At 39.7% G+C, this 22,103-nt stretch overlaps 1 protein-coding gene across 29 annotated transcripts in view; it reads right to left on the bottom strand.

Moving 5' to 3' along the window:
- CELF4 (CUGBP Elav-like family member 4) overlaps window positions 1–22,103 on the bottom strand; it is a 1,364,246-nt gene that overhangs the window by 2,541 nt on the left and 1,339,602 nt on the right. For 4 of the 29 annotated variants that reach the window (XR_013221177.1, XR_013221171.1, XR_013221179.1 and 1 more), the window contains one exon: window positions 3,417–3,491. The exons of 23 other annotated variants lie outside the window; for them this stretch is intronic. The gene's annotated coding sequence lies outside the window, so the exon portion shown is untranslated. Of the gene's footprint in view, window positions 1–3,416; window positions 3,586–22,103 lie in introns of those variants that run through there. 2 more of the 29 variants (XR_013221173.1, XM_077283915.1) reach the window with 2 other exon arrangements.

Genomic DNA, 22,103 nt, shown 5'->3' with positions numbered 1-22,103 from the left:
ATCCAATAGAAAGTCCTAACTGTCGCCTAAATTTTATAAAATACATCAAAACATCAAATGTTTAAAATTAAATTTTTTATAAGAAAAAAGTTAAGTATATTATACAAGTTTCAACAAAGATTCGAAAAACATTTTCCTTAGGAATTTTGTTGACTTTTCACTGAATTATTTTAAATATAAAATTGCCTAAGTTTAACAGAAAAACAACAACGAGAAAAAATTCACTTGGCGTAAATTGAATTCCTTCTTTCCTTCGGCGACCACCTATATTTTTGACACATGTCTATTGATTTTAGGCGGCTTTTCAGCTCTGGTAACTGACACTAGTAGGACTCTATCTCTCGCAAATAAAAGGAAAAAAAATATTATATTTTGAAGCTCAACCAATTAGATTTTCTGCTACGGAGATCGATACATTTATAGACATTTCTCTACTAAATATAGAAAAGAAATCTATTACTTTATTAACTCTTAGGAATTTTGTTGGTGACAATGCCTTAATTGCGTTTTTTTTTTAAAGTATTGAAGTAAAAACCAAAAATAAACAAATATATATTTTTTTAATTTTTCAAATGAAAAATATTGCATTTGGAAAATATTTTGAACAATAATATTACTGTAAACGACCCCCAAAATATTGGTCCTTTACTATTTACAACATATTGAAGGGGTTATCAAGGACTATTTTTTTTTTTTTACTACGGGATTAAGAACAGGTAGGTATCTGCTAACTATCCGCCTGTTGAGCCTGGTGCCGATCTCTGCCGGCACAGAATAGTCACCGACCATGCTACTGGCGATTAGGCAGCTTCTGCTAATGTCACGTTGACAGAGTATCTGCTATTCTTCTGATCTGTTCTGTTGACCGGGCGTGACTGCCGACGTCGTGCTGATTGACAGCCGACTCCCCACTGCCTAATTGCGGGAATTGGGCTGTCAATCAGCATGACATCAGCAGCCATGCCCTATCAACAGCATAGCCCAGAAGAAGAAGATCTGTTTTGTTGATATGGAGCAGCCAAATCGCCATCAGTAGTGCCGGTGACCGATCTGAGCCGGTGCCATACATAACAAGCAGGTAGTTACCTCTGTTCGCAACTATTTACCTGTTAGTTTTTAGGCAATTAGTGTAAAAAAATGAAATCGTCCTAGACAATGTCTTTAATGTAGTAGTATAACATAGGACCCAAAAAACGCAGTCTGGATGTTTTCCTTTAAGAAAATTGGCAGATTGTGTGTGAAAAGTACAGATTAGAGAAACTTGTAAAGCTTCAAACATCGACAGAATCCCAAATCCCAACATTGATGGTCTGAATTTGCACTACGATGACTTGACCGGTCAGGAGTCTCGTGCCATCAACTCAACAGCCTTGCCAATGAGTTTGGATCAGAAGACCAATGGCCGGTCCCGATATTGTGGTCCATACACAGATCGTCAATGTTGGACATATGAAATCTGCCTAAGAAGTTTAACATGTGGAAAATTGCGCCACATTGGCCTTTTCCCGAAACAATTAAACCAGAAAAACAAAATAAGAACTGTATAAATTGATCTATAGAAAGAACATTTTAGGTTTTTACCTGTAGTGTTTAAAATTATTTAAAACATTTTGTATATGGTGTAATCATTATTTGGATTTTTTTTTTGGAACAATTAAACCAACAAAACAAAATAATAATTAAAAAACGCTAAAAAAAACAAGTATACATTTATATTAATTTCTAAGAAAAAAATTGGGTTAGGTAAAGTGTTAATTTATTTTATTTTATTTTATTCTTTCATATGGTGTAATCATTATCAGGATAAGCTTGGCATTTTAGCTGGATGCCTAATCATTGAGGATTAGCTCAGGAAACCCTTATCTCTTGCTCACAAGCTGGTTCTTCCTGAGCACTCTTTGATTTATTACATCAAGAAACTGAAGCTGAGAGGATCCACTCTGGTAGGTTTGTCATGCGAATGTCAATTCATGCTGGCAGGTTTTCAACACTGTTGCTTCAACAGACAGGGAACCATACACAGCAGGTAAACAATTACAACACCAAAAAAAAAGAAAAGAAACAAAGAAATACTTGTCAAGGACCCTTTTTCAGTTGCAAAGAAACATACATATGAAGAAGAAAAAATATTTTTCTAATTTTATAAAAAAAAATTTTTTTTTTAAAGAAACAGCCCCGTCTCTGTAAGGTTCTGTCTTAATTTGCCGTAAATACAGTCAAGATAAAGTGAAATACAATGAAAATCTCAAGAGAATGATCTAATATTATAGATGCCACAATTTTCCTCCATACAGACGTATTGCAGCTCTATCAAATCAGTAGAGCAGAGCACCAATACCAGACACATATTGTGGACAGGTACGGCCATTTCTGATTTTTCTAATTTTGTAAAACCCTTTAACCATTTCTATTGTATTTTCTAGATCTTAGGGAGATTAACCCCAGTATATGACACTTTTTTTCATAGGAGCCATATGAATTTGCAAAGTAAAAAAAATAAAAATGAAATGGATTCTGGAAAAACTTGGGTACAAAATGTTATGGGCTCTATTACAGATATGAGCAAAACAATGGGGTTGTCCAATCTTTAGGATAGTCCCATTTTTAGGATAGGTCATCAATGTCTTATTGATGGGGGTGCTTCTTGTATGGAACAGAGAGATTCAAAATAAAACTTTCTAGGAGGATTTTGATAAGAAGCAAATTGCAAAGTTGCTTGTTTTTACAAGCACTTTCCAATACCATCCATTAAATATACTTTAGAATAAACCTTTATGACAATGAATTTGAGCGACTATACTGTATAATAATAACAACAAATATAGAGGGACTGTGTCTTTAATTAAAGAAAAAAAAAGTCACAGTTAAAAAAAAATTGTTCATCCATACTGAGTAAAAAAAAAAAAAACATTTCAAAATTTTCCTTAAATTAAATTTGTGATAAAATTACATTTTTCTAAAAGTCAATTGGAAAAAGGCCCAAAGTTGGTAAAGAAGGCAGGGCATCACCAAGTACAAAAGAACTACCACCAACAACAGAAATTACACTCCTGGTATGTGTATAATAAAATAGTTGACATAAAGTTTGTAATAAGTTTGTAATATATTATTACCAATTGTTGAACCATTTATTTTACATTACACCAAGGAAGCATATAGAAAAGCAAGGCTGGACAAGGAAATCAAGGAACAAATTACCTCCACAAGCACCAAGTAACAGAGTGAGTACAGCAAAGTAAAAGTTATGACGACACACACACACACACACAAAAAAAACTACATGTGATCATGACTGGTCGAACATGAACTGATACAACAAGCACAGCACCTCCACAAAACGGTGTGTCATGCAGCCAGTTCATTAGCTCTTTACATGACGCCATCATTTCACATTTGCAACTCTTGATTGAACTTACGGATTGGGGGGGCTCTTTTTCTTCACCCTCACGTCAATACGTTAACTTTTTTTGGCACAAGACCGTTTGTGGTATCTGCTTAGGTTTGGATTGAGTTGAATGACAAAAGAAGAAAATATGTTTGTTCTTTTTAGGTGCATTTTTTTAAGTTGGGATTAGTTTCTTTGGTCTTTGGAAAAGAAGAGGAAGGAGGAAGAGGAGGAGGAGGAAGAGGAGGAGGTGGAGGAGGGGAAAGATAAGTAGCAGGTAAAGATTATTTAGGTAACTGAATGACAAAAATAAAAGCAATGTTGAAAAGAATGAAAACTTTATAGCTGACATGTGGAAACATGGGAGCAATGAGGACAAGAAAGACAGAGCATGTCGGAAATAAAACAGGTTGACATGCACTTTATGAATGACATTACACATAGCCATGAAACTTAGATTAACATTTCCAGCCAGCCCTATCAAATACATCACTGAAGAATAAGCTCTGTATTGGCAACTCTGGAGTTATATTTTCATTTTTTTTTTATAATAATATAAATATAATATATAAATAGTTATATTGATTAAAATTTTCAAAGAGAAAAACAAAAAAGGCAATCAATCCCACAACTAAACCACACCTTGAACTAAATGAACACGGCTCTACACAATATGTCTTTAAGATGTGTGATCCAATATTTTCGAATCCATTGATATTGGTAAATTTTACTATGTTGCAGCTCAGTCTCCAGGAATGGAGGGGATAAACAGGCTCATGTTGGTTCCACCCATGGCAAGGTGGAAGAGGAAGAAGGTTATGTTGTAATTATTCACTGTCTACACATAACACTGCTCTGCTACTGAGACACTGTTCTACTGCTCACTGGGCACTGTACAATCTGCTGCCCAGTATGAGAAACAATTAATAATGAAAAAGGGAGTTTGAAGAAAGCATTGAAGATAAGATGTATATGAAGTGGGACATTTGATATTAGAGGGATGGGGCAATAACCACATGCTCAGAGTACAGGACGTCACACAGCACAAGTAAGGCTGGGTTCACATTGCGTTATGGCAGTCCGTTAGACGGACTGCATTACACCGCGACATAACGTGGTGTAACGCAGTCCGTTAACCCCTATTATCGGGCGAATCGCCAATGCATGCCATAAACCGTCATTCTGTAACGCGGGCTGCAGCATTTCCAGGTCCGTCACCGCTAGCGCAGATAGAGCATCTTCGCTAGCGCGATCGCATAACGCGATCTTTTTCGGCACTTGCATTAACGCAGTTCGTTTAACGCATGCATTGAATGGACTGCACTATCGCAATGTGAATCTAGCCTAAGAGATAAACATCAGGAACACACTTATGTGACAGCATCCAAGAGTCATTTCATGTAAAGGTTAAATAATATCATTGCAAGGCTTGGCCACCTTACTGAAAGCACAGGTACTGGGAGGAAATTAACTTTATTCCTCAATGCAGCCTCCGGCTTTCAGTCATAGTGGCACTCCCAGAGCAGATACAGTCATAGCTCGGTACATATCGAGTGGTGTCTGTAATCATGCATCGGCACTGACTGACAGCGTCCTATGCAGCGCATAACCTTGTTTTAGCCTGAAAACCTTGCTGACCATAAGAGTTTACACTCTACAGGAGAGAGGAAAGAGAGGAACCTGCTGACCATAAGAACTTACTCTTACAGGAGAGAGGAAATAGAAGACCCCTCTGACCATAAGAGCTTACACTCTGCAGAAGAGAGAAAAGACAGGGCCCCTCTGACCATAAGAACTTACACTCTACAGGAGAGAGGATTAAGAGGACCCTGCTGACCATAAGAGCTTACACTCTACGGGGGAGATGAAAGAGAAGACACTGCTGACCATAAGAGCTTACACTTTACAGGAGAGATGAAAGAAGACACTGCTGATCATAAGAGCTTACACTCTACAGGAGAGAGGAAAGGGAGGATCCCTCTGACCATAACAACTTACACTCTACAGCAGAGAGGAAAGAAGACACTGCTGACCATAAGAACTTACACTCTACAAGAGAGAGGAAAGAGAGGACCCCTCTGACCATAAGAACTTACACTCTAGAGGAGAGAGGAAAGAGAAGACACTGCTGACCATAAGAGCTTACACTCTACAGGAGAGAGGAAAAAGAGGACCCCTTTGACCATAAGAGCTTACACTCTACAGCAGAGAGGAAAGAAGACACTGCTGACCATAAGAGCTTACACTCTACAGGAGAGAGGAAAGAGAGGGCCCCTCTGACCATAAGAACTTACACTCTACAGGAGAGGGGAAAGAGAGGGCCCTAATGACCATAAAAACTTACACTTTACAGGAGCGGGGAAAGAGAGAACCCCTCTGACCATAAGAGCTTACACTTTACAGGAGAGAGGATTAAGAGGACCCTGCTGACCATAAGAGCTTACACTCTACAGGAGAGAGGATTAAGAGGACCCTGCTGACCATAAGAGCTTACACTCTACAGGAGAGAGGAAAGAGAGGATCCTGCTGACCATAAGAGCTTAAACTCTACAGGAGAGAGGAAAGAGAGGACCCTGCTGACCATAAGAACTTACACTTTACAGGAGAGGGGAAAGAGAGGGTACTGCTGACCATAAGAACTTACACTGTGCAGGAGAGAGGAAAGACAGGACCCTGTTATGATCCCAATGGTAGAGGATCTCAGGGATTTCAGCAAAGTCTGCAAACATAAAAAACCAGCTCATAGGGAGGTGGTAACTGAGCTGACCGCATACCTGATCCTAGCCCACAACTAATAGCAGCAGGGGAACGTACCTACGTTGGTTCTAGACGTCTCGCGCCAGCCGGAGAACTAACTAACCCTTTCAGAGAAAATCAGACCTCACTTGCCTCAAGAGAAAGGTACCCCAAAGTAAAGACAGGCCCCCAACAAATAATAACGGTGAGGTAAGAAGAAAGGACAAACGTAAGTATGAACTAGATTCAGCAAAGAGAGGCCCACTATATAATAGCAGAAATATAGAAAGCGGACTTATGCGGTCAGCGAAAAACCCTACAAAAATATCCACGCTGAATATCCAAGAACCCCCACGCCGACTAACGGTGTGGGGGGAGAATATCAGCCCCCTTAGAGCTTCCAGCAAAAACAGAAATCACATTATGAACAAGCTGGACAAAAAACAGAGCAATACAAATAAACAAAAATAAGAAAGCAGGACTTAGCTTATCTTGCAAAAATCAGGACCAGTAGACAGGAGCAACCAGACAAGGACTGATTACATTGATGCCAGGCAATGGACTAAGAATCCAGGAAGTTTAAATAGGAACACCCAGGGTCTAACGAACCAGGTGACTACCAACCTGGGGAAAGAATATCCAAGTGCCATACCGCTAGTGACCACAAGAGGGAGCCAAAAAGTATAGTTCACAACAGGACCCCTCTGACCATAAGAGCTTACACGCTACAGAAGAGAGAAAAGACAGGGCCCCTCTGACCATAAGAACTTACACTCTGCAGGAGAGAGGAAAGACAGGACCCCTCTGACCATAAGAACTTACACTCTGCAGGAGAGAGGAAAGACAGGACCCCTCTGACCATAAGAACTTACATTCTGCAGGAGAGAGGATAGACAGGACCCCTCTGACCATAAGAACTTACACTCTGCAGGAGAGAGGATAGACAGGACCCCTCTGACCATAAGAACTTACACTCTGCAGGAGAGAGGAAAGACAGGACCCCTCTGACCATAAGAACTTACATTCTGCAGGAGAGAGGATAGACAGGACCCCTCTGACCATAAGAACTTACACTCTGCAGGAGAGGGGAAAGAGAGGGCCCTACTGACCATAAGAGCTTACACTCTACAGGAAAGGGGAAAGAGAGAACCCCTCTGACCATAAGAGCTTAAATTCTACAGGAGAGACAAATGTATCTAGACACTCTGGAGATGGAAAATGACTCTGTCATACAAACTGTGCTCCACTGGTAACGGCAAATCTGTGATGGCCCCCAATACTCATCACCACTATACAGGGCATAATAATCCATAAGATGTCAGAGCTGCAGGACATTATGGGGAGGCAAATGCGGCCACGCAAAAAGACAATATCCCGCTCTCTGACTCCTCAGCAGTGTGGAAAATGGTGCGAGGCAAGTTTTTTCTTTCTGTGACCCGCAAATTAAATGTCAAATGTTCAAGTTTGTGTGTAACGACGAATTTCAGGATATTCGCCTCAAACTCGATCCTCCGTGGATCGATCCGCTCATATCTATAGCTCATTAATATCTAACTTTTGTTGGAAAAAGCAATGTAAAGAAAAAGACAAAAAAACTCTTTGAGAGATCTGAGGGTTAGCACTAACCCTTCACGTATGGCTGTACATTTTTTTATTTGATGTTTTTAATATGTAGAGCGCCAAGGGAGACAACAGCTCTAGTAATACCGAGCCGTGAACCCTACATCGAGCTTTTAGCAAACATATAATATTACATCCCAAAGTAAAGTAATTAAAGTTTAGCTAACAGATCAGCAAATAAAGCCGGGATTAGCATCATCAACAATGGCGAGATCTAATTTGCCATGGACAATTTTACATTTGTCAGCATTAAAGGACTTTTTTTTTTCTCCGACAGTTTTATTTTTCAATATTAAAAAGTCTTTCATGTTGCATCTAACGTGAAGTAATAGAAAGAGAGATACGAGCTGTGGCAGTGCCGCTTGTGTGTCACGCTGTGATTGTTATTGTGTCTTGTTCCCCCTTTGTAGGCACATCTCGATATTTCTGCAGTCACAGGAGAGAGACCGGTGGACAAACATATTACACCGCATTCTCTTCATCTCGAATCTTACAGATCTAATTGAGGCCATTGTGTTTCTTTATACCCTTCAAGACCCCCTCGTCATCTTTGAGGTTATGAGTTCACATCACCCCATGACCCCTTGGAGATGAAGAGAGCTTCTTGGCACTGAAGTATGGCCTCGGATGGGATATTAGGGGCACATATGAAACAAATTGCTGTGTGATAAATACAGAATAAAAAAAAAAAAAAAGATTTCAACATAATTGGCAAGGGAGTTTGATATTTTTCTTCCCCGCAAATGCCATTTTCACAGGTTAAGGGGTCCGACCTGTTGAGGCTGAAATGTAACCAGAACAAGGGTATATGGATGACCTCACATAAGTAGATTTGATGTGGAGGTTATTAGGTGATGTGAAATCGAGCATCAATGAAAGGATGATGGTTTGCGGAGTATTAAAAAAAGTAAAAGAAATCGAATTTCCAGGGTACGAATCTATTTTGAAATCTTAACACTCGTCCTTCGTAAAACTAACAGAGATGAAAAAAGACCTAGGTCCATCAAAAAGGTACACTGTGAAATATTGGATAATGATAGATTGAGAATATTTATAGTTCTGGGAAAAGTATACATATTTTGGATAAAATACAGTTAAGAATGAAGGAATCTTATTATGGAAGAGTGGTGGATGTTGGAAATGGTGAAGCTTGTTAGAGCAAGAAAGAAAGTCAAGATCATGGTGAAAGATCTAAGGAAATGTAGTTACCAAAACCATCTAATTATAATGAAGGGTATTCTTGGTAAGTAAAGTATTTGTGACAAGTTTTGGAAAACATGATTCTGAGTAGTGAGGTTTACGATGTAAGGGGGAGTTTGGAGATGGTCAACCTTGGTAAACCAAAAAATGCAAAAGTATGGAGGAAATTCTAGGCAAAAATCTTAAAGAGAACCTGTTACCAGGTGTTCCCAATATAAACTGCGGCCACCACCTTTAATGCCTCTTTTACAGCATCCTAGTAAGATGTATGTAAGTCCCCAATCCTGTCTGCATAGCACAACAAATACCCTTTATAATACCCCCAAATATCACAGTTCGGTCCGATGGGTCGCGCGCCTTGCTTCAGTGCCTCCTCTATCCCCCACAATGTGCTTCCTCCTTCCCTGCTTCATGTGGGTAACACGTCCTACATCATCTACACAGTCTCTCCCAATCTCGCTCTTGTGTAGGCACACTTCTCTCTGCCCTACCGAGGACAAAGAAAAGTACTGTCGTGCGCATGTGACGGAGAGGCCAAAGAGCGCCGAAGACCTGGAAGTAAAGCCGATGCATGCGCATTACAGTGCTTTTCTTTGCCCTTAGAGGGGTGCGACTGCGCAGGAGTGGGGTTGGGTGACACGGTGTGGATGACGTAGGACACATCTTCCACATGAAGCTGGACAGGAGACCGGTATTACATGGAGTGAGGAGGCTGAATGCACTTGGGCAAATCATCAAGATCCTCTGCTGGCAGCTTTCTTTACAGTTGCCCACGAACAATGTTCCAGATATGTTTTCAATTCCTTCACCCACATGATCTACAGACCAAAATAGTATTTTGTGTGTTATGCAGAAGTGGTTGGGAACTTATATACATCTTGCTAGAATACTGTAAAATAGATCTTAAAGGTGGTGGCCATAGTTTATATTGGGAAAACCTGGTGACAGGTTCTCATTAAGGTTTTGGGATGATTTACTTAAAGGGTATTCTAGTACACAGGATAAGTGCTAATTGTTATATTAGCTTGGGACAATTGTCAAAATGGACTTCTTATGTCTCCCTTTTACCCCTGGCTGCCAGGCCATGGCCAGGAGGAGTTTTATAAGGTGACTGGTCTATGTAAATGGAATTTGTCACCAGGCTTTTGCTACCTAATTTGAGAGCTGCATAATGTAGGGAGAGAGATCCTGATTCCAGCAATGTATCACTTAGTGGGCTGCTTGCTGCAGTTTTTATAAAATCATTGTTTCATCAACAGCACATTAATAACTAGAGGAATACGTGGCCTCCTGTCACTTAGTACAACAACACTAAGCTGCCAATCAGTGGTGTGGGCAGAGTTATACAGAGCTCAACATTCAGAGAACTGCTAGATCTGCAGCTGAAAAATAAATGTTTTAATCAAAACTGCAGCAAGAAGCCTAGTAAAGTAAGTGATACATCACCGGAATCAGGGTCTACACCCTTTTATCAGATTGGGTAGCAAAAGCTGATGATAGATTCCTTTTAAAGTCTGGTGATGAAGATATTTGAGTGCAGTTATTCAAGTGGCATTGTTATCTGGTAGCTGCCATAGGATATATTAGGTCCCTATGAATGAGATGTAACAGTAGCACCATGCCACTAAATCATACCGCCACACAATGTCCCTATTGGTATAAATATCAAGGAATATAGGAGGTGTTCATGGTAATATTTCTCTTGATGTTTTCTAAAAACAGGTCCTAGAAACAACGAGCCCTTATCACATCACAGTATGGGGCTTCTGTAAGTGTGGCGCAGGCGTTGGACAAATTGCACTTCCTGTAACAGTAAAAACAGTTTCCTAGCAGATAGCAAAGACCTAAAATGTTGGCATCTGTCACAAAAGTAGAGTTCTGTTAACCTTTATTAATAAAACTTAATAAATGAAAATATAATATAAATATAAAAAAATGAGTCCATCCAACTATTGATGTAAGGTGTCTTTTACTGAATTTGCCACCCTCCCTTTAAGAGGGCAATTTCCTTTCTCTCTCTCGGCTTCATTTAGGCATTAAATGTCAATATTTTTCATGAAAACCAGGATTCATAATTAATATACTTAGATAACCGTAATCCAGTTTCTAATTTATTTTTGTTTGGGCTCTCGCCTTCTTTTATGTTCATTCCATTCTTCAGATCTCACCTAATATTTATATATTAATCCATTTATTTATTCTGAGGTTTGTTCAAATCCTTGTTAAAACTTGACATTTCTGTGAATCGTTTTAATTTAGTTTTTCACCTTTTTTTTCCAGATTTGTTGAGTTTCCAACAACTACCACATAGATGTATAGAATCAAACATCTTTCCATAAATGTCCCTTGTCTGAAAGTAATTAAAGTATTTAATTTATTTATTATGAAGTCACCAATATTTTGGTACTGTCCAAATTTGTTTGGGTCATTGACTATCACCGTTTCATGCACGTCGATACAACACAAGGACCTTGTATATAACTGGTGTCGTCACAAGTCATGTTCCTAGACACTGTCCCATACTGAAATTGCAACACCAAGACGGATAAGTCGTGGCATTAATGAAAACACTGGGTAGATAGACCTGTTAATTAACTGCAAAAGATGAAAACATGGAAACAAAAATTTTGGAAACATCTCGATTTATAGAGTATGGAGTATGAGCACCATGCCAGACATTCCTGCATTTACAGCCTTGTCTGCTATCAATGAGATTATTAACCGTCTGAGGAACGTTCTGCCTTGCTGAATGCACTTGGGCAAATCATCAAGATCCTCTGCTGGCAGCTTTCTTTACAGTTGCCCACAAACGATGTTCCAGATGTGTTTTCGATTCCTTTACAAACATGATCTACAGACCAAAATCGAGCTACCATTGCATCCAAGACACTAGTTGGACTCACCTATGAAGACGATGGACCTCCATTCCAGCCTCTATTACTCTATTTCAGACTTTGGTCTCCACTTGGAAACCATGTGGATGATGTGGGTAATGCCCTTCATGAAGGAACGTCATACAGTTCCTAGTCCCAGAATTATGGTATGGAGTGCTATAATGTAAGGTAGCTGAACCCTTCTAGTCTTCATTTCAGCTTGGTGTTATTTTGATTTGGTTGTGGTACAGCCAGTGTCCCAGGAGCCATTTTTTTTTACATGGCAACACCAATCTGCATGTTGCTTGTGCTACTATGAGCAGCCTATGTGGCCTAATCGTGCTTATACAGCCTGCAGCGTCTCCGGACTTGTCCTCCATTGAGCGCATCAGGGACGGCATTGGACAACAATTTCACAGGGAGCTGCCAGCAGCGGATTTTGATTTACTAAACTGCATTCAGTATAGTAGGACATTTCTAAGACAACCATTAATGACCTCATTGATAGCAGCCAAGGCAGTAAGAGAGTGGATTTTGGCTGTGGGGCTCATACTCCAGGCTGGACAAATCGAGATGTTTTTAATATTTTATTTCCATTTTTTCATCATTTGCAGATCATTGACATGTCTATCCATCCTGTGATTTCCAGAAGTCCATGAGTTTGTTGAGGAGTGTATTAAATGGCCCAGCAGCTATTTTGCTGTCTTCTGTTGAGGGCTGGGAAAGGAGTAAACAATGACATAATACTCACCTGTCATGGGCATTGTAGCATAGCTGGGAAGGACAGGGATAAATCCCAGCTCTGCAGTGCTTTATTAGATGCACCTGCAGTGTTTCTCTAAGTAGCAGGAAGTAGCTTCATGGAGTGGCAGTCTCCTGAGGGAGTGGCAGTCTGCTGGATGAAGCCAAGTTTAGTGTACTACAGGTGAGTGGCCAGCCAAAATGTGAGCTGTAGCTGAGAGAAAGAAACATGCTGGGGTCTCTCTCTCAATGGAGACTGCGCTAAACAGTCTGTTTGTGAAAGGCTGCAGAGAACCAAGTGGATCCTGTAGCCTGTTCATTGTGAACTGTGCTTGGAATTGAACACTTATGTTTGGTTCTGGAAGCTGAAGGAGCTCAGGCTGAAGGGGACACCGCAACTGGTGGGATCGTGCTGCTTCTGTGTATGAAGTTTGCTCTAGGAAAAAGAACTGTAATCTGTTCAGCAGCACTCGCACTGACATATGTGATCATGATTAAATGCTTGGGCCGTGTGCGGGGAACTGCAAGTATCAGTTATTGCTGTAGACATTAGCTGTTTTGTTTCACCGAGCTGGGGCTAGCTGAGCCGTTTATGAGTAGCCAGGGTCTGTTCTGTTAGCGCCTGCACAAGGCTAGGTATTTAGGTCTACGATGTTTGCATTCATGCTGTGCAAACTGGGGAAAGTAATAAAATTTGCACGTGCTTGGACCAAAACTGCATTGCCTGTGTGAACGCTACCTAAGGCCTACTGGCTAACACCTACGAGAGAGAGTGAAGCCGTACAGCCTTCACCCATCCTTACATCACCTCCACAACTCTTTGGTGCTCCGCCGTGGTGGACATTCCATTGGTGCAACATGTCCAGTCACACAGGGGCCCAAGAAGTAAGGGGGTTCACTAGCACTTCGAAACAGATAGAATTGTGTATTGTGATGAGCTACTGGATTGCAAATGGACCATATACTGCTCTTGCACAGGGTCCCTCTTTTGTCTGTGTCTGCTCCTTGTACTCCACATTGTTTGGTTCTTTCAGGGCTTCCTTCCTTTTTCACCACCCATTTATTTCAACGGGTGAAAAACGCTGAAAAAACGCTGAAAGAAGTGACATGCTCCATTGTGCAAAAAAAAATCCATGCAAAGCACAAAATCCTGATGACAAAAAAACCAAATTGTGTGCATGAGATTTCTGAAATCTCATAGACTTTGCTGGTACTGTAAAATGCAGCTGAAAATTTGCATTAAAAAACGCATCAAAAACACCTAGTGTGAATTTAGCCCTAGACAGTATTGATAAATCTGTCCCTGTGTCTCTGTATTTTGATCCTGAAGCCACCAACAAGTCATTGATATCCCGTATACTATAGTTTTTACAACATAGTCGGTATAAAATCCACCGTCATGGTGGAATCACCAAGATGTAGGTGTTTGCTGTTCCTTTCCAAGAGCCAAGCACTGAGTAAGCAATTTCTCTACAAGCCAACAGCCAAAAGCTATGACTCTGCTTTGCCTCGTCTGATGGATCAGGTGTCTTCATAACAAAATTAAAATTTCAGCAAACAAGGGCCGACGCTAGAACCTGCGTCGAACAAATGACAACTCCAAGCTGCTAACTCCTTTTGCTTATTCTTTGCGGTGCGCTCCCCATCCGTCTCTCCCCAGATTATATTTTCAGCCGAATTTAATGAAGATCATTTATTAAAGAAATGCTCAGGCCCTGCTCCGGCCTCAGACAGATGCACTCTCTAATATGAATCATTTCTTTAAATTGGATTATTTTGATGGAGGATCAGGCTCCTGCGTTCTGCAGAACGGGGAGCCGCGGCAACTAGCACAAAATCGTGACAGGGAGGCATTTTGCGCTCATTAAAAAACAATCTCGTGCTCAGAGCAGGATGTAGAGATATGGCGTCGTTATCTTTGGCAGTCAGTGACACTGCTTGGGCCCCGCTCTGTGCGGTAACTGCTGCGATCCTGGGGAAGGAATAATGAGCACGCACAAAGCTCATTTCACTTTTGTTTACTTAGACCCATTGTAAAATTTACCGGAACGCGTCCACGAGTGTTGTCGGCAAAAATACATTAGAGACATCTTCTCAATGCTGCTTCATCAGTGGAATGATAACATAGAGACCTAATGAACGGTGGTGAGTATCCGCCTGCCATCATTTTACATTTCATAATATGTGCAAGTCATTCCTACAAGAGAAAACTTAAAGGCAAACTCCGGTCAACAACCAAAACTCGAATACTGTTTGTAAACACAACAGCTTCCAAATGACCTAACAGTAGAGGGCTCCTCCTGATCGGTAAGGAGCAGAGACGTCACCACTTTACTGCTGATGAAAAGGTGGAAACATTTGTACAGTAATAGGGGTACGTTCTTATCCACTGTTTGTGACCTCCATTCCCTTGTTGTCTAGGACCTTCTTTGATCTCAAGAGTAGAAAAGCAAAAGAGACAAAAGACGGTCCTTAATAGTGATGAGCGAGTGTACTCGGTACGCGGGTTTTCCGAGCATGCTCGGGTTGTCTCCGAGTATTTTGGGCGTGCTCCAAGATTATGTTTGTGTCTCCTGCAGCTGCATGATTTGCGGCTGATAGACAGCCTGAATACATGTGGGGATTCCCTAACAAATAGGCAACCTCCACATGTATTCAGTCTGGCGAGTAGCCGAAAATCATGCAGCTGCGATGACTCAAACATAATCTCTGAGCACGCCCAAAATACTCGGAGACCACCCAAGCATGCTCGGAAAACCCGAGTACCGAGTACTGTTCTGGTGGCTATTATACAGTTCACTTGCCTCCTTCCAAGATTTGCCAGAGTATTTGCACAATGAAAAAAACTTTAGTTACAGACTGAAAATAGACCTTCCTCCACCAGTTCCACAATCTCCATCCCTAGATTATTATTAACCCACAATGCCATTTGTTGTCAGAAAAGCCTCCAGCCCTTTTATAAAAGCTGTTATAGTGTCAGCCATTACTACCTCTTGTTGTCGGGCATTCCACATTTTGACTGCTTTAACTGTAAAGAACTCTTTCCTATTTAGCTGCAGTAATCACCTTTCTTCAACCTGTAATGAGTGCCCCCTGGTCCTCAGGTCGTTCTTTGGGAGGAATGTCTTGTGCCAGTCTTCTGTACTGACCACACATGGCTTTATACATGTAAATGAGATCTCCTCGGAGACGTGTTTTTTCTAAGCTAAACAAACCCAACTTTTCCAACCTCTCATCTTATCTGAGGACTTCCATCCCTTGTAATAATCTCGTTGCCCACCTTTGAACTGATTCTAACTTCTGAATATCCTTTTTATAGCATGAAGCCCAAAACTGAATGCCATATTCTAGATGTGGCCTCACAAGCGATTTATAAAGGGGTAACAATGTGTTGGGATCACAGGATTTTATCTCTCACTTTATAGACCCTAAAATCTATATTGAATGTGATAATATGGTTTCTCCACCGTTACAATTTGTAAATGTTAATTTAATTGAAAAAAAAATGTCTATGCTGGAGAAGATGTTTCAGACTCCACTTACAGAACATTTTGATATTTTAGTTTTAAGAACTTTGGCGGGTGATTCATCAAAGCTTTTTCGCCAGAAGGTGAAGTTGCGCAAAACAATGAAAATTCAGGCACTTTCACCCCATTCTCGATCCAGTTCTATCAAAGTGGACAGTGGTTGGGGTGAGATGGGACATGGCAACTCCCAGTTGTCAAGTTCATCATTCATCCAGAGGCTGGAATAAGATTTTAAGTGAGGTGAACATGTTGATGCACACTACTACGCACCTTGTCTGATTCATCTAGAGGTGTCAGGAGTGTTCACTCCAACATGATCCCTCATCAAGACTTGCGAGAGAATTGTTGGTCTTTATTAATCGCCCCTACGATCGTACAGGCACAAAGTCAATATTTCTATGTAGTTGGGCACATGCCTTCCAAGCATTCACCACCTTGGGTACATAGGAGTCCTTCGATTCCCACACTAAATACATATGGCTCTCTCTTTTGAAGTCTAAGGAGGTCACTAGCTAGAGAACTATGGGTATACAAAGCCATTGCTGCTGTCTGTGGATACAATAGGGGATCAGGTGAGATTTAGATCTAAAAGATGAGATCTAGACACCACTGGAACGGCTCCAATGCGGGAAGTTATAATCTGTAATTTTTCATTTGCCCTTGGGAATATAGTATTAAAGAAAGGGTTTTCTACGTAGTGGAAACCCCCTTTAATTTAGTCATGAATGGAACGAAAGACATGTTTCATACTCATACTCGAAAGTTTAAAAAATTAGTATTGGCTGCAATGAGGTCTAAAGTGCAGACGGCTCAGTGTTTTATCAGAGTACAGGGCAGGAGCGATTTTCATGGGGAAAAAGTAGAATAGATCCTCTCAAGTTTGTATCTTTTATATTTTCTTAGTGGTAAAAATTTCAGGGATTGATGAAGTTTTCCTTTAAGGATCCATGGGATTGGGTTTTTATGTTCTTAGAAACATAAAAAAGAACATTTTTTTTAACATATGAATACATTTCCATGAAGTCATAAAACGTTCTGCGTTTTTACTGTAGGCAAAATGTAATTAACAGAACGAAGAGATCACAGTATAACACAATGCTCGGCAGAACAAAAAGAGTTCTGAAGCAAAGTGTATTTATCTTAGGGAAAAAATGGATGCTCCCAATTTCAAGGACTATTAATTTTTTTTTTGTACATGATTTTGCTACAAATTATCCATTCTTTATTCTTATGTACATGGTTCTCACACTGCTCTGTGTACTTTGTCATTTCACTATGGACAGAAGACTCCACACATTTATATCAGAAAATCAACGGGAGCAGACAGCCCGCTAGATTTCTGGAGGATAGAACTCCTAGAGTCGGCGCTCCAGCTGAGCTTTTCATTTTCAGGGCTAAAGTTTGGATGTGAATCTCTTAGTTTCTGTTTCCTTATGATGAAATATAGTTTCAGGGTTGAACATTAATACAAAAAACACAAAGGAAATAAAATGAGTCTGTTCACACTTTCAGGAGATCTGCTGTAGGGAATTTTCTTTCCCCACATCAGTTCTTGTTTTCTTCTCAACAGTTGCTCCAAAGAGAATTTCTATCTATCTATCTATCTATCTATCTATCTATCTATCTATCTATCTATCTATCTATCTATCTATCTATCTATCTATTATCTATCTATTATCCATCATCTATCTATTATCTATTAACTATCTATCATCTATCTATTATCTATCATCTATCTATTTATCTATCTATCTATCTATCTATCTATCTATCTATCTAGCTATCTAGCTATCTATCTATCTATCTATTATCTATCTATCTATTATCTATCTATTATCTATTTATCTATCTATCTATCATCTATCTATCTATCTATCTATCTATCTATCTATCTATCTATCATCTATCTCTCTATTATCTATCCATCTACTTACCTATTATCTATCTATCATCTATATCTACTTCTTAATTACAAAATATATAAAAATATTAAAAATGTAATGAAAATCTTAAATTCAAAAATATGCAGAAAAGTGGTGTCAAAGCTTTTGAAAATTTGTTGTGACTTTTGGCGTTTTCAGAGCAGTTTGCATCAGCTCTGCCAAAATGGGTGAAGCTGAGGAGGAGCTGGCGCGGAATGGGGAGTGGCAATGATCAATGTCCAATATATCAAAAGTGCCGACATTTTTTTATGGCAGAAATGCAACTCAAGTCAATGACTTTTTTTTGGCTAAATAGTCAAGTAATATTTGAGCAAAGACGAACAGTTTTTGCATACACTGGAGCCAATTCATCAAGATGCACGAGTTACGCCAGTCTTGCTGGAGTACAAGTTGCCAAAATTCATTAAGAATTAATTCTCTATTGGGATCCTGAAAAGGTTGAGCGCAACGCTCGGCAGCTCCATAAGAAATTAGTGGAGGATGGGTTGAGCCACTCCATACTAATGGGGATAATAATGTCGCTTTTGGTGCAGGTCCTAGCAGTTGATCCCCACACTGATCAATAAGTTATCTCCTGTTTTTTTTTTGGCCAAAGAGTCAACTATATAGACACTACAAATTTTGCCTACATTGGAGCCAATTCATCAAGATGCACGCGTTATGTCAGTCTTGCTGGAGTACAAGTTGCCGAAATTCATTAAGAGGCTCCTGCCACTTCATGAATTCGGTGCATCTTTTCATTGGCATTCACCTCTGTGCGCTGCACAGAAATGCTACTCTAGTCAGTGAATGCCATGCTGATCAAAAGATGCTCCAAATTCATGAAGTAGTGTGAGCCTCTTAATGAATTTCGGCAACTTGTACTCCAGCTAGACTGACGTAATGTGTGCATCTTGATGAATTGGCTCCAAAATATGCAAAATCTGTAATGTCCATATAGTTGACTCTTCGGCCAAAAAAACAGGAGATAACTTGTTGGTCAGTGTGGGGATCAACTACTGGGACCTGCCCCAAAAGGGACATTATTATCCCCATTAGTATGGAGTGTCTCAAACCGTCCTCCATTAATTTCTTATGGAGCTGCCAAGTGCTGCACTCAACTTTTTCAGCGGCCCAATAGAGAATGAAAGGAGCGCAGGTAAAGTGGCCAATCTGCTGCGCAATTTTATAAGGGGGATAAAAAATTCCTGTCAGGATATAATAATTCTTCGTTCTATTGATCACTGCAGGTCCCAGCTGTCGGACGCCCACCTATAACCAAGTTATCATTTATTCTGTAAATAGGTGCTAACTTGCTTTGACTGAACAATCCATTTAATTCAGCATTGGACAGCCACAATACATCACCAAATAGTGGGAAGAATTCTCTATATGAGGCCCAGAAAGGCTTGTGGAGTTTGAGTCAGGACTAGGCCCAATTCACACTAGCAGTATTTGGTCAGTATTTTACCTCAGAATTTGTAAGTCAAAACCAGGAGTGGAACAATTAGAGGAAAGGTATAATAGAAACACGTCACCACTTCTGGATTTATCACCCACTCCTGGTTTTGGCTTACAGATACTGAGGTAAAATACTGAGCAAATACTGAATGTGTGAATGGGGCCTAGTCCTGACTCAAGCTGGAGGAAAACCTGCTGCAGTCTACAAGACAACTGCAAATTGGAAGAAGGTATATTTTTGAACAAAATAACATAAATCATAGTTAGATAGTAATAACCCAAATCTTATCATTTTTGGTGGAGCTCTATCTACTTGATATGTGGTTGGACATGAAAATAACTGCTGTGTTGCAATCCCCATGTAATAGGATAGAACTCTAATTTAATATGATGTCATATAGAGATTTTTCTGTCATCATTGCTTCTAGTGGAAGTACTGTAAGTGTATACAGCACAATAGAAGGGAACTAAAGAAACTGCCATATACACGCAACTATGTGCATAGGTGAATTAGCAGAGATTTCTCCATATAGAGTCAGGCTGTAAACACCACAAAAATCCTAAATACTGACTGAAAAGAGGCTGAATAGTTATGAATAACATATTTTGTGTCAAGGAAGCTCTCCTCCTCCTCCTATCAAAGTTTTTATTTTCTTAATATATTGCAATCATCATATCACACAGCACTGTGTGCTTACAATTGCTCATTTTGCCTTTCTACCCAGATAATTCTTCTCTTTTCTCTACTCTCTGTAGAAACAGGAAATCTCTTTTTCCTGCATTTACCATTTCCCTCTTTAACTCCTGACCCAGCTGCTCCTTGCTCTGCCAAGGACTTTTGCAGTGACTTATGACTCATACAGGGAAAATTGACCTCCTATTTCTACACAGAGCTTAGAAGGATTCAGCGCGCCAGTGTTTAGTCATGTGATGTCATACACCTAATAGAAAAGAGAAGAATTAACTGGGTAGAAGGGAAAATGAGCAATTGTAAGTACACAGTGCCCTATGATATGATGACTGCAATATATTAAGAGGATACAAATTTTGATGTTAGTGCTTCTTTAAAGATGACGTTTCTGTCACCTCTTGACATGAAATAATCAATGTTGAAAAATGATTTACATTTTAATTCAAATGTAATAAAATCTGATAAGAGACGGAATTGTTACTTCCCTTCTTCTATATGTAAGTCAACAGAAATGGTTCTAAATAGTGAATTGCAAAAGCTATTTTTTAATTTACATTTTCTTTAGTAAAAAATTCCATTATGTTAATTTAAGGAAAAATAAAATAATGAATTATTATTATATAAGTTAAGTATGAGATTTAAAATTAGAAAAAAAAAGATCTTGAGTACATCAGCCATACAGTATTTTTCTATGAGCTTTGAATGGGTTAAGAAACTAACTGGAGATAATGCCATAGAAGGAGAACTTGTGTTCATCACTTAGGCTCAAATTAGCAGCCCAGATTCTCTCATCCATCTTCTCCAAACTGCACACAATGCTGACTCGAACTCAAACACAGTTATATTTAAAGAATCTATCATGTCAGCTGTGATTTAGATGGTGGATTTCTTAATTGTCTCCCTTTATTTCTCCATATGTCTTTTTCAAGGCGTTAGCTGTTCCCGGCGCAGTCTTAAAGCAGCAATCTGAATTTCCTGAGAGCGCTGGTCCATCAGTCTTTAACGTTATTTAAAGTGTCATTTAAAGGAAGAGAAATGCACTGTCACCAAACGGCCTGCCAGCATTTTGTTTTCTAAAAGAAAAGCTTAGTACGCAAATTTGTAAGTTAATGACCCCCTCCTTCAATCCCAACCTGCTAAAAGGGAAATAACTATCCCACAATAAAGAGTTTTCATTAGTGGGATGACACCTTCTACGAAATTCATTCTGGCTAATTCTTGGTCATTATAAAAAAGTCAAGTTTACAGTTTCTTGTTCCATATGTGGTGACAGGGCTTGTGCACACAACCAATTTTCTCCTATGGGTGTTATCCATGGTTTTCATGGATAGCAATTGTACCTCTGATATTCTATGGGGCTGTGCACGTCAGATTATTTTACCTGACAGAGTGATCTGCTTAAAAAAATCGGAGACATGTCCAATTTTTATACGAGTGTAGGATCAAAATCGGCAATTCAAGTCTATGGCTCCATGAAAAAAATGGGACTGCACTGAGATGACATCCTAGTGCGGTCCAATTTTTACTGACTGGTAGAATCGAGATAGTGGAATTTTTTTCCTCTCTACATCCGAGAAAAATTAATGCCACTCTGATCAAAGTTTGATCAGAATAATGGGACTCTTTCTCGGATGTGGAGAAATTGGTTGTGTAAACCTACCCATATAAAGATCAGAATCGAAATGGTGGTGCCCTAAATTAATATGTCACAAGAACCTTTTATATGACCAGTCCAGAGGGTCAACTGATCCCCAAAAGGAAATATAAAATAACAGAAAAGCCTCAAAACATCCAAAATACTGAGTTGAAAAAAAAAAGACCACGCGTGGCCAAAATGTCAGCTTTTCCCCTGCACAAAAGAAGGAGTTGGAATAATCACTGTACCACTCATAAAACAAGTCAACACCATGCGTTACTCCAAGCTAATCTGCTGATCATGTGGGTTCT

Source organism: Ranitomeya variabilis, chromosome 1 (assembly GCF_051348905.1).
Source record: "Ranitomeya variabilis isolate aRanVar5 chromosome 1, aRanVar5.hap1, whole genome shotgun sequence".
Classification (NCBI taxonomy): domain Eukaryota; kingdom Metazoa; phylum Chordata; class Amphibia; order Anura; family Dendrobatidae; genus Ranitomeya; species Ranitomeya variabilis.
This window is presented reverse-complemented; position numbering and strand designations above follow the sequence as displayed.